A 15,689-nucleotide genomic window follows, 5' to 3' on the forward strand; every position below is an offset into this window, starting at 1 on the left:
TATTTCTTTGTATATTGTCTTATTTCCTTAGTGTTTACAGTGTTAACTTAGTTCACTTACAAACTATTCTCTAAAATTCCTCTTGGGAACTTTTTTCAGTTTTTCTCTAAAAAACTACAAAAGCTTTCTACTACCTTGAAGGGAATGTGGAATTGTGAAAATTGAAATTAACAACTATGGACTATTATCCAAATAATTGTAAACAAGTCACTGAACACATCTGAGCCTTGCTTTATCTCTAAAATCAAAACAAATGAAAACCTACCCCACCATCCCCAAGGTTTATAAATGCTACCGATTACTGTAACTCTTATCCACCCGAAAAAATTCCTCCATGGATGAATCCAACTATTTGGATTTTTTGTTCCTGCTGCAGGCTTCCCAGAAGAGCTGGAGAAACTTTCACACTGGAAAGACTTGGTACTAAAATAAATTCATGGTAGTCACCTTCACCTGGACTTTCACACCGCACAGCAGGCCCACTGTGTTTCTCTAACCACTCATTCTTCCTTTTTATGCAATTGCGGTTTCAAATCCTCTTCACTTCTTTCAAGCTTCTGACATCCTTTGAAAGCCATTCTCACTAAGTGACCTCTGTGTTATTGAGAAAATTGAGTACCTGAGCTTCTGAATTTCCTGCTGGAAAATCTGCCCACTGACCTTCATCTGCATCCATCCAGCTTTCACTGAATCCTAGTACCTTTGCCTGTGTTCTGAATTCTTCCTTACTATCTCAGGGACCTTTATCATCAGTTATCCCTTATGTCACCTGGATGGTCAGCCACTGCCTCTAAATCCTTCCCATCCGCATGTAAATATTCATTCCTGCAGTCCCTTCTTCAGGGAACAGTTGTCAGTTACCATTCTTCCACCCATCTAATACTCGATTTCTTCTCCCATTTGTAATCAGTTTTAAAGAACCGTCTGCCCTGATGTTTCTATTTCTTTACTTCCCATTCTCTTGGCAACCTGTTCCCGTTGTTCTTCCATCCTCACCCCTCTGCTGAAACTATTCCTGCTAAGGTCCCAATAGTTTCCTTGTCCCTCAATCCCATGGACTTCTGACCTGTTAGGCAACATTTCATACCCTAAACCAGTGTTCGGGCAAACTGTAGCATGTGGACCAAATATAGCTTCAGCATGTTCTTATATGGCCTTTGAACTAAAATATTTTCATCTATCTGGCTCTTTACAGAAAAAGATTGCCAACCCCTTCTATAGTTCACTCCCTCCTTTTAAGAATAAATTCTTTTGGCTCTTCCCTTATAAGTAAGTTTTGTTTTCTTTGTACTCTTCTCTCCTTTCTTTCTCAGTCTCTCTGTGGTTACCAGACCCTTAGATGTTGGAATTCCTCAACACTTTATGTTGGAAGTGGGATCTTCTGGATCTCATCTACTCCCAAACTTCTACCTCACATTTTCTTCTGAACATCATACATGTGTATTCAACTGCCTACTCAACCTCTCCACTTAATGTGCTACAGATAGCCCAAACTCAATATATTTGAAACTGAACTCACAATCCTGTGCTAACCCTGCCTTTCCTACAGACTGTCATAACCCAATAGAGTATAAAGCTGTTGCTTATAAAGTTAATGTCAGAAATCTGGGAGTCTTTGAACATCTCTTCCTCTCCTCATCTTGTTCCACTCACATCTAAGTAATCACCAAATGCTATTAATTGTATTACCTGCTTGGTTTTTAATCTACTTCATTCATTCTGCCCAATACCACCCTAAAGTCAAAAACACCATCATCTGGTCAAATGCTTTAACCTAAGTAGCCTTCCTCTTTTTCTTTAAAAAAAATTTTTTTGTAATTGAATAATTCTCATACCATATGGGTTACCCTAAAATTTACAATTTAGTAGTTCTTAGCTTATTCAAGATTCAAACATTAGTGGTACATATCTGGTATTTTTGCCATAAGCATCTTTGCTGTAGACATTTTTGCTGCATAGCTAAGTGGCTTTAGAGCAATTTTGCCTTAAAACATAAGATAACTGGTTGACAGTTTGGTTTCAAATGATTGACACTTAGTTTCATTTCTCCATTGACACAGTTCTCCCATTTTTATATTCCATAAATCCTAGCCCTCATAAGGATCGACACAATGACAAGTAGATATGGTAGTATTAAAATAGTGGATGAAAACTGTATATCAACTTGATGGGAAATATGGTGATAAAACTTACCGGAACTGTTAAATAAGAATGTAAAGACAGATTGCATACTATACCAGAAAATGATAACTCAGTTTGCAAATCCTTCAGTGACTTGAAGACATGGAGTTGAAGCCACATTTCCCATAAAACTTTGGAACATCAATTAACAGACATGTGATAACATACCAAAAACAAACAACAGTGTGGGTACTTTCACAATGCAATACAAAGCTCAGTTATAATTGAGTATTTGGAAACTGATACCTCTTTTTTTTCCTTTTTTTGTGCTTTTCAGGGCTGCACCCACGGCGTATGGAGGTTCCCAGGCTAGGGGTCTAATCAGAGCTATAGCTGCCGGCCTACACCATAGCCACAGCAACACCAGATACGAGCCTCGTCTGCAACCTACATCACAGTTCATGGCAGCGCCGGATCCTTAACCCAATGAGCAAGGCCAGGGATCGAACCCGCAATCTCATGGTTCCTAGTCGGATTTGTTTCTGCTGTGCCACAGTGGGTACTCCTGATACCTCTCTTAATGAAAGAAGAAAGTTTAGTGAAAAAGAAAAGGTGCTATGCCGAATGAGGAGAGACATCAACTGCAAAATAACAAAGTAAAATGTATGTGTAAAATACATTCTCTTACATCATAGTACAATTATCAAAATCAAGAAATTAATTTTGATGTAATATTATCTAATCTGCTGACCTTATTAAGATTTAGCCAGTTGTCAAACTAACGTGTATGTGTATTTTACAAAAAATAAAAATAAAAGAACAGGGAGTTCCCGTCGTGGCGCAATGGTTAACAAATCCGACTAGGAACCATGAGGTTGCGGGTTCGATCCCTGCCCTTGCTCAGTGGGTTAACGATCCGGCGTTGCCGTGAGCTGTGGTGTAGGTTGCAGACGCGGCTCGGATCCCGCGTTGCTGTGGCTCTGGCGTAGGCCGGCGGCTACAGCTCCGATTCAACCCCTAGCCTGGGAACCTCCATATGCCGCGGGAGCGGCCCAAGAAATAGCAACAACAACAACAACAAAAAGACAAAAATAAATAAATAAATAAATAAAAGAACAGAACAGAAAAAATGGGGTTTTAGTGGTCTAGAATCTAATTCAGTTTCACACATTGGATTTAGTCACCATGTCTCTTTGGTCTGCCTCATTCTGGAACACTTCCTCACTCTTTGTCTTTAATAAGACTAGATGATGACGGGAGTTTTGGTATTCATGATGCATCAGCAATGGAGAGCTCTACTTGATACTCAAAACAAGAGGAGAGGATGGTGTCACTCACTGAGCATGTAGGCCAGTTTCTTTGGTGAATATCCCTCAATTTTTTTTTTTTTTTTTTTCTGACAGCCTACACATTTCTGAAAGAAATACCACAAAAGTAATGTTGTGTATTATAATGAGAGTCTGGACAGAGTGTGCTCTCAAGCCTGTTCCCCTGGAGGTGGCTCAAGGCCACAGAAAAACTGAAATCAGTGCAGTCAGTCATTGGGGTTGTCCTCACCAGAGAGCCAGCCAGCTGGTGTATTTACATTCCCATCTTCAGTCACTGATGAAAGGCTCACCCCAGGGGGGCATATTCCCAGAAGCTTCAGGTTTTATAAAAGTCAAGAACAGCTTAAGACTTAGTATAAAGGACCTTCGTTTTATTTATTGTCCACGCATGCTTAGAGTTTTTGTTTCAAATTAAACAAGAACTAGATTTGCATTTACAATTTGTAGGGTTGTATTCAACAGACTGAGAAACTAAAGCTCTCTTTCAGGGTAAACAGGATCCATGCATTGGTGGTGGTGTTCAGTTTTACATGCTGTTTTGCAGCATGAAAACTGCAATGATCTGTAATTGGGAATCTTTGTTACTTGTGATACATCTGTTGCCTGTGCTGTTTTCAAAGCTTACTGCTGTGTTAGCTATGAAATAAAGCTTTTCTTAACAAAACTGAAGGCTTTATTAAGATCAAAGCAGTGGGTGAGTTTTTCTATTGAGAAGATACTAATTTTTAAAGTGAGCGTTAGTCAGTGAATACATATCAGAACGATTTGCCTTGGAGCTGTAAATGTAGAGCTTGTTTCCCTATTTACACATCTTACATGTAAAAGAATAATGTAGGAAATGTTTGTTTTGGTTCTTTCATTACCTGGCTGGTATCTCTAGGAAACTAAGGATCCCAAGTTTGCAAAGGCACAAAAATGTAATTAAAAGTGAGATGCTTAAAGGGATTTTATCCTGAAGCGGTTTGTCTGCATTTTAATTTCAGAAGTAATTCTGTGTTGTGCTGCATAAAAGCTATTTGCAAACCAGAATTTTAAACTAAATATGAACAGCTTAGCATTTAGCCATGTTCTTTGAAAGATATTGGATGGAACCTTTATGTAATAATTTAAGCTTTTGACTTTTACATCCAATAGGCAGTTTTGGCATTTGGAGACTATATGGGAGCAACTTGTCTGTGCCTGCCTTGTGTGGAATCAGTGCTCCCAATGAAATGCAAAACCTGCAGGCTGATAGAGGAGGCAGCACACAACGTCCAGGGAGAGCATTGATATGTTAAATAGAAGATATCTTTGTAAGTATTGCTGTATTTTTCCTAGGGCCTTGTTTAACCATATATATTTGGGGTAAGGGAGGGGAAATAATTAGCCTGATCATTTAAGTCAGTTGCCATGCATGAATATTTAGAATATTTATAAGGCTTTTCTTTTCTTTTTTGGCCACCCCATGGCATATGGAGTTTCTGGGCCAGGGATCAGATCTAAGCCGCAGTTGCCAAACTGGATTTTTTTTTTTCTTTTTTTTTTTTCTTTCTTTTTTTTTTTTTTTTTAGGGCCTCACCCAAGGCAAATGGAGGTTCCCAGGTTAGGAGTCGAACTGGCGCTGCTGCTGCTGGCCTGCACCACAGCAACATCAGATCCGAGCCACGTCTGCACCTACACCACAGCTCACGACAATGCTGGATCCTTAACCCACTGAGAGAGGCCAGGGATTGAACCTGTGTTCTCATGGATTCTAGTCAGATTCGTTTCCTCAGAGCCACCACTGGAACTCCCAAGCGGGATTCTTTAACCTACTCTCCTGGACTGGGGATCAAAACTGCTTCCTGGCTATACAGAGACGCCAACGATTCCATTGTGCCACAGTAGGAACTCCAGGCTTTTCTTTCTTTCTTTTTTTTTTTTCCTTTTGTCCTACCAAGTAATGTGGAGGGTTTCTTGCCCTTTTTTGGAGGTTTAAGTTCTTCTGTCAGCATTCAGTAAATGTTCTGTGTGAATCATGTGGTTTTTTGATGTATTTGTGGGAGAAAGTGAGTGTGATATCTTACTCCTCTGCCATCTTCCCTTCCAGGCTCTTCCTTAATAGGCTTTATTTTTTAGAACAGTTTTAGGTTTACAGAAAAATGGAAAAGAGAGTTCCCAGATTCCTATATTATTAACATTAATAATGTTATTATTAACATAACATTACATTAGTATGCTACATTTGTTAAAATTAATGACAAAAAAATAAAATTAATGAACTAACTTTGACACATATCATGAACTAAAGTCCAGAATTTATTCAGATTTCCTCAGTTTTCACCTAATGTCCTTTTTCTGTTCCAGGAACCCACTGAGGATAACCCATGACATTTAATTGTTATGTCTCCTTGAGCTCTCCTTGACTGTAGCAGTTATTCAGATTTTCCTTGTTTTTGATGACCTTGATCATTTTGAGAAGTATGGGTATTTAGTAGGATGCCCTTGTATTAGAATTTGTCTGATTTTTTTTTTCTCAAGATTAGACTGTAGTTATGGGTTTGGTTTTGTGGGAGAGGGGCAGCAGGAAGGCCACAGAGGTACCATTTTCATCTCACTCTATCAAGGGTTATTACTGTTGATGTTGACCTTGATCATGGCTGAGGTAGCATTTGTGAGGTTTTTAAAAAGTCATTCTTCCTCTGTCTCCTTCCATTTTGTAGTCTCTAGAAGAAAGTCTCGGCAACCCACTGTTAAGTAAGACTTTTTTTCGTTTTACAAAATGGATCAAGATGCTTGTTTTGGATGAATTCAGTAAAAATGTTGAGCCAAAGGATTAAAGGTCAAATCCATGAGATTTACCGGAAATCAAATCTGGATTCAGGTGTGTATGATTTTTCTGCAGCTGGCAGGTTAGGTTAACTGTTACGATATAGCTGTGAAGTGCTATATTGTCATTTCCCCTGCCAAAAGCAATTGTTTCCTACAATCTCTGTCTAACTCCATTCTGTAGTAAGACAGGGACGCTTGGTCTCAAACATTATTTCTATATTATTATGAAAAATGTTATATCTGCTTAATTGATATGTCAACATAATTAGCTGTTGTCTCTTTTTTTAAGGCTGTATTGTTTTCTGCCTTAATGCTAATCGATATATTGAAAATCATCAAAAAGTTCCCAAGAGATCCATTTCAAATTCCGGTGAAGAAGGAAGAACTGAACTTTGAAAAGGCCAAAATGTTACAATAATTTTGAAAGAGGGTAATGTTCCTCTAATTGACTTATATAAACTGTATAGCCAAGATTTTTTTTTAAAACTTCTTATTTAAGCTCTGTGCTAAAAGTGTAGAAACCAGTATCTGCATTGTCTTAGTACTCGTAATAAAGCTGACAGAGTAAAAACAAGGAGACAAACAACTATACCAGATAGTAGAAAAACTACAGGTAACTCCATGGTATTTTGTTCTAAGATTTGGTAATATCCCTATTTAGGCAGAATTAATAGAATGAATTTCCAACTAGTTCCTTCCAATAGTAGGGGTGAGAATTAGAAGTTAAATGTGGAGTTCGCACCGTGGCTCAGTGGTTAACAAATCCAACTAGGAACCATGAGGTTACAGGTTCGATCCCTGGCCGCGTTCAGTGGGTTAAGAATCCGGCATTGCCGTGAGCTGTGGTGTAGGTTGCAGATGAGGCTTGGATTCCGCGTTGCTGTGGCTGTGGTATAGGCCGGCGGCTACAGCTCCAATTGGACCCCTACCCTGGGAACCTCCATATGTCGATATGTCGAGGGAGCAGCCCTAGAAAAGGCAAAAAGACAAAAAAAAAAAAAAGAATAAGTTAAATGGCTTTTTATTCTGACTCATCTGAATTAACATTTTCCTCTCTGAAATACTGTAGGGAAGGAATAGTATGCTCTTTGTGACATATGAGAGACCAGCCAGTGCACAAGCTGTTCTTCAGAGCACCAGGCAAAGGGTAGACTGGCTCTGAGAAAATGCATGCCAGGAATTTCAGTTTCTGTTGTGGCAAGAGCTGTTCTTCCCTAGTATTAAAACACTTAAAATCTATTTCCTTAATAAACTGAAGCAGGATATAGTTACAATGTAGCTGTGAAGTGCTACATTGTCTTTGCTGCCTGCTCAAAATAAGACTGTTTCCTTCCAAGCCCTGTCCGCAGTGGTGCCCTAGCAGCCAGGGATGTGTAGTCTCATACATGGTCTCATACATGTTTATTGGTTTCTTTTTTCTTTTTTTTAGGGCCTCACCCAAGGCATATGGAGGTTCCCAGGATAGGGGTCTAATCGGAGCTACAGCTGCCGGCCTGCACCACAGCCACAGCAACACCAGACCTGAGCCATGTCTCTGACCTACACCACAGCTCACTGCAGTGCCAGATCCTTAACTCAGTGAGCAAGGCCAGGGATCAAACCTGTGTTCTCATGGATGCTAGTCAGATTCGTTTCCACTGAACCACAATAGGAACTCCACGTTTATCAGTTTAAGTCCTGACTTAACAAATGACTCCTGAGAGCTGAGGCTTATTAATATTTTCAGGTGGTGATAGAAGGAAAGAGGCATTACCAAGAAGGAATTCAGATAAGGGACAAACCACTTTTGAGTACTACTGACTTACTGGCATTTAATTTAATTACAACATTTATCTACTAAATATTGGTTTCAAGGGGAAGATTTTTCATCATCTTTGTCAGCTCAAGTGAACTGTGTGATTTACGTACTGTTCATTACTATTTTGTGCCCTGAAAAAATGTGTAAAAGTTGCTTTTTGAACCAGAATTTGAATATATTGTATCTTATCTCAGGCTTATGATTTTTGTGTACAACTAATGTCTGTGGTTACAAACTGTGATCTGCCCACTACTTGTGAAAACTATATTCTCAGCTGAGTATTTGTCATCTTCATTGAATTACCTGCTTTTATTCCAGTAAAATAAATTCATGTAACGCTTTTCAAATATGGTTTGTCAGCCAGACAACCTTGAAAATCATATTGCATGAATCAGGAAATGGAGTAACATGATGTTATATTTAAATTGTAGTTGCAAAGATTCATGGTTGATCCGAACACAATGGGAAAACAGTGTGAACTATAGCCCAGATTTTGGACTTCATACAGTTGATATTCAAAGGGCAAATTAATAATGCTGTTAGATCTGGTTGTCTTAACTTACACACTTTTTTTTTTGGTTGTTTAGTTGTATTGCTCACATCTTGTATTTTCTTGGTGATTCCTCTAAATTGAAGTTTTCTTGGCATTTTCTGGTAGCAATTTATATTCACCCTGGCTTAGTTATAGTAGCTTTCTCACTAAATAAATTGAATTATGTCTTGCTACTAATGTAAAAATAACATTGTCCAAAAATATAGTAGTCGATAAGAATAGATGATGAGCTGATGCTCAGAAATACATTGGCCTGATTTAGGACATAGATTCATCAGTGAAATAGCATGTTGTTTGGATAAAGAGCAAGTCAGTATTTACATTTTTTTTTTCTCTTGTCCTGACTATTTGATATTTTAAGTTGCTTCAGCCAAGACCTTTTTGATTGGTTCTGTCATCTGTTTTAGTAGAGAGCTGTGGTGGTGAATATAACTCTGTCATTTGTGTTACAGCATATGAGGTGAACTGAGCAGAAAGCAGTGATAAATATGGGTTACCATAACCCATTTGGGGAGGTATCCCCCCATGGACCAAGACTGTCCAATAGAACTTCCTTCAGTGATGGAAATGTTTTATAACTGCTCTGCCCAGCACATATGACTGACCACATATGGCTACTGAAATGTGGTTAATGCAACTGAGGAACTGAATTTTCTATTTTATTTAATTTTAGTTAGTTTTAATAGCCACATGTAATCACTGGCTATTGCATTGGACAGCATAGTACCAAGCAACAGTTAACTTTCCAGAGTTTATATTTTCAGTTTATAGTTCCAAAAGTGTGTCAAAATGGATTACACAACTGCTCCTTTTGTTTTGTCCCTGGTGTTTATGTCTGTCCCAGGCAGATACCTGCTCTTGGCTCACTTAGATACAGCCTTTAATTTCACTGCCTCAAACACAGCACCAAAGTCAGCTTTGAAAGCAGTAACACTCAAGCTGCCTGATGGCATCTGGTCTTGCAGCTAGACAAGTCTTTTTGAACTAACTACAAAAGAAATCTTTTCTTTTCCCTAGATAGTGTGATTAGCATTTAGTGCTCCAATTAGAAGCTCTCTGAGTATAATCTTGGCAAATAAACAGCCACTGATGGTTAACAAGTAGCTCATATCATTAGTAGTTTATGTAGTATTTGATATGTGATATTCTGATTAATAATTTTTCTTTTGTTCAGAATTGTTCAGAGTTGATTTGGGAGGAAAGCAATGGCCGTAAGTGTTGAAGAAGACAAGGAGGTTCTTTGTGATACTGATACTTTCTACAATACTGCAGTGGAGGAAACGCCAGTGGGTATGACGGACCTTATTAAATCCTGGGATGAAATGGTTTTGAATGTGATGCTTGCTGTTGCAGTGCAGGTGATCATGATGTGCACTGTGCTTCTTTTGCAGGGGGTGGGGGGGTTGCGGGAGGAATATTTGAAGCTTGTTTCAATGCTCATAACGGATCAAAAATATAGATTTTGCTGCAAAGCAACTTTAGTCATGAGCTCTTTTGAGGAAAGTCATTGCCTTTATCCTCTTTAGAGTTAGATTGTTGGTTGGGTCTAAGGGATTGTGAACATCTTCCTTAGCAATTTATTTCCTAGTTATCTAAATAATAATTATATTGAGTATTTGTTATCATCTAATAATATACTTACAGACTGAAAGATATGTGCCTTCAGTGTTTAAACTAGTGTATCTGCCATTATTGTGTTAGTCATCAGGCTGAGTAGAATGAACTTTAAAATTATTTTTTAAGAAAATATTTGAATTCATTTTGTTTGGTATCATTTTTATTCAGTAAGGCATTTATTTTGTTAGTGGTAAGTGTAAACTAGAGTCTTTTGCTAAGCACCAGCAACAATCATATCCTATGGTTAAATCTCAGAAAAATCGCTATATTGCATATTGAATGTTCAGCAAATTACAATGAAGTATATTTTTCTTTAAAAGTGTTTGGCCTTTATTCCTAAACATTTGTACTTCTTGCCATAACTTCATATTTTCAAAGGAAAAAGATAAAACAGCACTCTAAATATTTTTTCTAGTCACAAAATTACATACAAAGGATGGGATGTTTGTGTGTAATTTTGTTCTAACAAATATGTTTTTTCATGAAAAGTTTAATGGTTCCAAGTTAGCTGCTGCTTGGCAGTAGCACAAAGACTGATTAGTTGCAAATTTCATCAGCACCATCTGCTAAGCATTATCTACTTCTTTAAGAAAAAAGAAGTATTAGAGTGTAAGATGGCACCCTCTTCTGATGTGGCAAACATTTCCTGGTATAGGCCCCATAGTTACTCAACAGCCAAGATTTTTTTGTTAATAAACCAATCAATAAACTTATTTTTCCATAACAATAACACAGAGTTGCTATGGTACGCTCTGTTGTAGAAGGAATGAGTATGATCCTTGTTTTCTCCTTCTCACAAATTATCAAGCAGTCTTTTTCTTGACCATCATTTTTAATTTGTCAGAAGAACTACTTAGTGAATATCCCACCAGTTGTTTTGATTGGCATCACAGAAAAAAAAAATATGATAATGAATTTCTAGGGAAGAGCAGCGCCCCTGTCGTTTCTCAGTCCTAGTACTGATGCTTGCCACTGTCCACTGGAAAATAAGGCACCGTGAAAAAGCAGTGAGTTTCAGTTTTATTCAGGGACCTTACTGAGGAGTGTAGCCTGGGAGACAGTCTCTCAGGTAGCTCTGAGGAGTGGCTCTGAAGAGGTGGGAGGGTGCAGGGGAGCCAGTGTATATATATATGAAATGTTTTGGCTAGGAAATATATATAGTCAAGCATATATCTCTACTGCTAATCACATACACCAGAAACCTCCAGATATCTCAAGTTAAGTTAATGATTTTAGTGCTTATCTATGTATGAGAAGATGCAAAAATCTGGGGTCATTGAAATTCTTCCTTAGATATGCTGTCTTAGCTATCTAGAGTCCTTTATATCAAAAAGCAAAATGCTTCAGCCTGAATTCCTTTCAGAGTGCACGGCATTTCAGTGACTGCAATAGCTAATGACTTGCCCTTGTAGAACTGGAATGGTGGGTAACATCCTTTGTTTATACCACCTTCCTTATCATAAAACTGCTGCTGTGGCAAATAAGACAAATGCAAGAATCCTTGGATGTATCAGATCAATTAAAAGTCATCACTGTCTTCAGGAAGTAAATTTTTGAAAAGAGATCCTAAAGAATGAGATGTAGGGGATGGCATCTACCCCAACATCCATTCCCTACAAAGACTGGAAGGCAGGTGAAGAGAACTACATAAAGATGAGACAAAACCAAACAAGAACTACATAAAGATGAGACAAAACCAAACAAACATAACTCGTTTTAGGAAAAGGTATAAATAACTACAGAATTTACTAGAAGACCTTCACAGCCCTGTTTAATAATGTGAATTTTATCATGATCAAAGTCAACCATTTTCTCCATCTAAAGACACCTTTAATTTCTTTCTTGAACTCAATAGCCTCCTAACACTTCTGCCTCCCAGAGGCCCACTCTCACGTTCCTTCATCCTATGTATGTGGCCCTCTGCTGTTCTCTCGACACTCTTCTTAGGCTACTTGTGTGCTCCTTCAAGCATCAGACCAAAACCACTCCCTGGATGTTTTTAGTTTGATGACTCTGGCACTTCAATATGTTCAAACCCAAACTTATTATCTTTCTCCAGGGCTGCTTAGCGCATTACCTTGTACCTCCTTCTCTTATCCAGACTTTGGCAATGATCTCCAAATTTGTTTCTCTGCCCTGCCCTTGGTCTTCCTTTATCCAGTCCATTTACCATCAGAGTGATCTCATAAAAATATAAATTATTCAATAGCTTTTCTTTCCACCTGGAATGAAGTCCAAAGTCAGTAGCTTTCCTGCCTTTGGTATTTCATCTAAAAAGTCACCATCAAACCCAAAGTCATCAAGATTTTCTCTCATGTTATTTTCTAGGAGTTTTATAGTTTTACGAAGATCTGTGGCACCTGGCCAAGATTGCTTTGCCAGCTATCCCTGTGCCCTTTTTCCCTAGCAGCCCCGCTCTAGCAACAAGGACTTTTCACTTTCACTTCACTGGCAGCTGGACCTTAGCTCCTGGTTGGTTAAGCCCATTCTTCCAAGAACCAACCTCAGAGAAAAGGTACTCAATTTGGACTATGTCATGTTCCCTCACCTGCAACAGTTATGTAATTAATCTATCATTTGTTTGAAGTTTATCTCTTTTTTTTTTTTTTTTTTTGTCTTTTTGTCTTTTCTAGGGCCGCACCTGTGGCTTATGGAGTTTCCCAGGCTAGGGGTCCAATCAGAGCTGTAGCCACCGGCCTACACCACAGCCACAGCAACACAGGATCTGAGCCATGTCTGCGACCTACACCACAGCTCTCGGCAACGCCAGATCCTTAACCCACTGAGCAAGGCCAGGTATCAAACCCAAAACCTCATGGTTCCTAGTCGGATTCGCTAACCACTGAGCCGTGACGGGAACTCCTGATGTTTATTTCTTTATTGACTTACTAAGATAGGTTGTCCTGTACACCACTGGCTTGTGAAACTATAAATCTTGCAGTGAACCTGTGTTAGTTAAACTATTAGTAAAGACAATCTCAGTTTCTGAGCACAATTTTCCATCTCCAAGACAAAACACCTTGACCTAAATTCATTTGTTAAGCAACGTTGCCCCAGCCCTGGCTTTGCCAATGGAGACCACACAGGAAATCAAGGCCTACCCTTCTGGTTCACAGAAAGTCAAAAAGCTTCTCTAAAGCCTGTCCTCTAAGCTTCTTGTCCAAAGTGCAGGGAAGGGACTTGGGGAGAGGCCCACAAGCCCACCTGATCTGGAGAAAGAAAAAGCTGGACTTATAGGAAACAAAGCAATCCAAGTACTGAATGTGAGCTCAGCTACCGTCCACAACAGAATGTTGTGGGGGCAGCTTCCTTTGTGCCCTGCAGCACAGCTGGTGACCAATCATCTGGTTGGAAACTTCAGGGTTACCCTGTTTGGGGCTAGATTTATTATGTAACCACAAGCACTCTGATCTGGTGATTTAATATGCAAATTAAGGATGAATATCAATGTATTATTACTAATGAGATATAAAAATTGCAGATGACTTCAGGGAATAAGAAAGACCATAGGAGAGAACAGGACAAAGAAGCAAATATGCACATATTTGGAGTCTAACTTGGGTTTATCTGTGTTTGGGCTGGAGACAGATTTATATCTTCTTTTTTAATAGGGGGTGGTGGTCAGAAGAATAAAGGAGAGGAGAGTAAAGGAATTTGGGGAAGCAGGTGGTAGACCCCACCCCAAGTCTGGGAGCTATGCCTCCCCACTATTTAAAAAAAAACTACAGGAGTTCCCGTCATGGCTCAGTGGTTAACGAATCCAACTAGGAGCCATGAGGTTTCGGGTTTGTCCTTGGCCTTGCTCAGTGGGTTAAGGATCTGGTGTTGCCATGAGCTGTGGGGTAGGTAGCAAACAAGGCTCGGATCCCACATTGCTGTGGGTCTACCGTAGGCCGGCGGCTACAGCTCCAATTGGACCCCTAGCCTGGGAGCCTCCATATGCCACGGGTACAGCCCTAGAAAAGGCAAAAAGACAAAAACAAAACAAACAAACAAACAAAAAACCCTACAAAAGAGTTCTCTCTCTCTCTCTCTCTTTTTTTTTGGGGGGGGAGGCTTTTTAGGGCTGAACTCACGGCATATAGAGGGTTCAAGGCTAGGGGTTCAATCAGAGCAGCTGCTGGCTTACACCAGAGCCACAGCAATGCAGGATCTAAGCCGTGTCTGCAACCTACACCACAGCTCACAGCAATGCCAGATCCTTAACCCACTGAGTGAAGCCAGGGTTTGAACCCACAACCTCATGGTTCCTAGTTGGATTCGTTTCCACTGTGCCAGGATGGGAACTCCTACAAAAGAGTTCTCTAACCTTTTCTGGACAAGCTAGTTTACCTACAGTTATCTCATTTATTCTACCTCACCCCTGCTGGTAACTCATTTCTTTACTGGATCTACTTTTGTGACCCTGAAATATATGTAAAACCAACTACATTGGTTGAAATTTATTTTGCTTTTTAGGGCTTCACTCATGGCATATGGAAGTTTCCAGGCTAGGGGTTGAATCAGGGCTGCAGCTGCCTGCCTACACCATAGCCACAGCAATGCCAAATCTGAGCCGCATCTGTGACCTACACTGCAGCTTGCAGCTTGCGGCAATGCCTATCCTTAACCCACTGATCAAAGCCAGGGATCGAACCCACAGTCTCATGGATACTAGTTGGTTTCTAAACCCACTGAAACACAATGGGAACTCCTATTTGTTGAAATTATGATTAAGCTGATAATGCCTGCATTTTAACTGACAGTTAAACTACTACAGTTTCCAGTATTTCAATTCATCCTCTAAGTATTTGAGTACTTTCTATGTAAGTACTTATACTATACACAAAGGAAAATAATGGACTAATAGAATCTTCAGCCTCGAAGTATTAGAGACAGTTGGAGTCAAGACAAAATTGCAGGAAAAAACTTCGCACATCGTTATTCAGGCAGGTCAGTCAGTGTTAACGTGGGCGATACCAATGGCAGGCCGTGCAGGAGTTTCCCTAGGAGCAGAGATCAGTGAGGGTTGGATGAATTACAGAATTTCAGAAGAGCCTGAGGATCAACAGGATTTAGGTGGTCTTAGGAGGGGCAATCTTTGTTTTAGGTATGAAAGAAAAGGCAGACTTTCCTTAAAGCAGTGAACACAGATTTTATTTGGTAACCAGTAGGGGTTGCTGACAGTAGGAGAAAGAGCTGAGCTCCACCTCAGATTTATGCAGAGTTGACTGGGTGCTTTTATTTATTTTTTATTTGTTTTATTTTTTTGTCTTTTTTGGGCCACACCTGAGGCACATGGAGGTTCCTAGGCTACAGGTCAAAATGGAGCCATAGCGGCTGGCCTACACCACAGCCACAGCACTGGATCCAAGCCGTGACTCCGACCTACCTACACTACAGCTCACAGCAATGCCAGATCCTTAGCCCACTGAGCAAGGCCAGGGATCAAACTCGCATCCTCATGGATACTAGTTGGGTTCATTAACCACTGAGCCATGAT

At 39.6% G+C, this 15,689-nt stretch overlaps 1 long non-coding RNA gene across 6 annotated transcripts in view; it reads left to right on the forward strand.

Annotated features, from left to right (window-relative positions):
* LOC100624963 overlaps positions 1-15,689 on the forward strand; it is a 50,228-nt gene that overhangs the window by 10,050 nt on the left and 24,489 nt on the right. For 2 of the 6 annotated variants that reach the window (XR_002337767.1, XR_002337766.1), the window contains 4 exons: positions 4,584-4,741; positions 6,131-6,291; positions 6,529-6,669; positions 9,765-10,526. This is a non-coding gene — a long non-coding RNA (uncharacterized LOC100624963). Of the gene's footprint in view, positions 1-3,158; positions 3,484-4,583; positions 4,742-6,130; positions 6,292-6,528; positions 6,670-9,764; positions 10,527-12,535; positions 12,825-15,689 lie in introns of those variants that run through there. The other 4 variants (XR_002337768.1, XR_002337770.1, XR_002337769.1 and 1 more) reach the window with 3 other exon arrangements.

Source organism: Sus scrofa, chromosome 13 (assembly GCF_000003025.6).
Source record: "Sus scrofa isolate TJ Tabasco breed Duroc chromosome 13, Sscrofa11.1, whole genome shotgun sequence".
Classification (NCBI taxonomy): Eukaryota; Metazoa; Chordata; class Mammalia; order Artiodactyla; family Suidae; genus Sus; species Sus scrofa.